The sequence below is a fragment of the Montipora capricornis genome, unplaced genomic scaffold (genome assembly GCF_036669925.1).
Source record: "Montipora capricornis isolate CH-2021 unplaced genomic scaffold, ASM3666992v2 scaffold_506, whole genome shotgun sequence".
Lineage (NCBI taxonomy): Eukaryota > Metazoa > Cnidaria > Anthozoa > Scleractinia > Acroporidae > Montipora > Montipora capricornis.
This window is the reverse complement of record NW_027180246.1, coordinates 410001-412144: the sequence shown is the minus strand read 5'-3', so window position 1 is coordinate 412144 and position 2144 is coordinate 410001.

The window sequence follows — 2144 nt, the reverse complement described above, 5'->3', positions numbered from 1 at the left end:
AAAACAAAAGATTGTGCACGGTCGTGGACTTTCCAACCTAAATCTTCGCAGCTTTGTTTGCTCCTTTGATATTTGCCGAGCTTCCAAACCATTCCCCTCTGTGTCGACATTTCATGGTTGCTTAGTAAAGCTAGCGACATGCGCATTAAGGATATAGGCTCGCCATGTGCTCTTGCCAAATGGTTGACGTTGTACATCAAGTTTGTTTGTTGTTATAAATAGATTCTGTTGAGATTTCAAGACATGGTGGCAGCGGTAAACATGTAAAATGCTGAAATTAAGCCCTTCAGAGAAATTTGACTTTTCCAAACCGCTCGACTTTTGCCAGATTGGAAGCAGAATTTCCTGCGATTTCGACTCGCGACGAAACCACAAAGAGGAAGGCGCCGTGCACGTCAGTGCTCTCATTTACACAATGGGAAGAGAAGCAGAACATGTGTTTAAGTCCTTTACCTTGCCTGAAGGAGATGATGCAAAATTCGACGTGATTTTGGCGAAATTTGATGAACATTTCGTGCCGAAACGGAACATAATTCACGAGCGGACACGTTTTCACCAAAGGATCCAATAGCAAGGGGAGACAGTCGAATCGTTCGTACGAAGTCTTTACGAATTAGCCGAACACTGTAACTTTGGGGACAGCCGCGATCAGCAAATACGTGACAGAATCGTCATTGGAATTCTGGATAAAGGTGTGTCGCAGAAATTGCAGTTAAAGTCGATTTAACGCTGGAAGTCGCGATTCAAATACCTCGCCAGTCAGAAATGGTCAAGTCTCAGGTTACTGATCAGAATTCCCTCGCATCGAAAGTTGTTGAGGAGGTGCACAGTAAGAAGAAAGCATCTAATCCACGTTGGAAAAAGGGAAAAGGAAAGAAAGAGGATCCATCCCAAAAACAGGGTCAAAAAAAAATGTGGCAGATGCGGTCTTCACCACTCAAAGCCCGAACGATGTTTAGCAAAAGACAAACGATGCTTGAAATGTCAAAAGGTGGGTCACTTTGCAGCTGTTTGTTGGTCCAAGTCGGTGAGTGAAGTGAATAATAGTAGTGGTGGTGGTAGGGCTTCAAATGATAGCAGGGCTGGTCGTTGGTTCTTAGGTGTGTTGTCAAGTGATTTACATCAGGATGACAAATGGAAGGTCCAGCTTAAGGTCAGTGGTAAGCCTGTGGTGTTTAAAATTGATACAGGTGCAGATATTACCGCCATTTCAAAGTCTACCTTTGATAGTTTACCAAATCAGCCCAAGTTACATGCATCGAAGATAGCCCTTTTCAGTCCAGGAGGCAAGTTGCAGTGCGCTGGGCAGTTTACAACAACAGTGACACATTGCAACAAGAAGTACCAACTCAATGTTTTTGTAATCAGTGGAGAACATGCAAGTAACTTGCTGGGTCGAGAAGCAGCTTGTGAAATGGGTTTAGTTGCGAGATTAGAAGAGGTGGATGCTGAGTTGTTTGGAGATATAGGCTTGTTCAAGTGTGAGCCAGTTAAGATCCAACTGGATGAGAATGCCCAACCCTACTGTATCAACACAGCAAGAAGAATAGCTTTTCCCTTAATGCCAAAAGTAGAAGAGGAACTCAAGCGGATGGAAGAAGCTGGTATCATCGAAAGAGTAACAGAGCCCACAGAATGGTGTGCACCCATGGTACTAGTACAGAGAAGTAATGGTAACCTCAGGATCGGTGTCGATCTAAGAAGGCTGATCAGTGCAGTGAAGCGCTCAAGATTCGTACTTCCTACTTTGGAAGATATCGCGCCCAAACTTGCTGGTGCCCAGTACTTTTCGAAACTTGACGCGTCCAGTGGATTTTGGCAGATCCCTCTACATCCAGATAGTGCCAAGTTGACCACGTTTATGACTCCGTTTGGTAGGTTCTGTTTTAAAAGACTTCCATTCGGAATCACGTCTGCCCCAGAAATTTTCCAGTCTCTAATGAGTAATCTGTGAAAGAACAGAGAAGGTTGTGAAGCGATTATGGATGACATTATTGTGTATGGAAAGTCTGCCGAAGAACATGATGAGAACTTACAGAACACGTTTCAAGTCATTAAGGAGTCAGGACTGAAACTGAACAAAGAGAAGTGCGAGATCAAGAAAAAGAAGCTAACATACTTTGGACATGTTCTCAGTGCCGAGG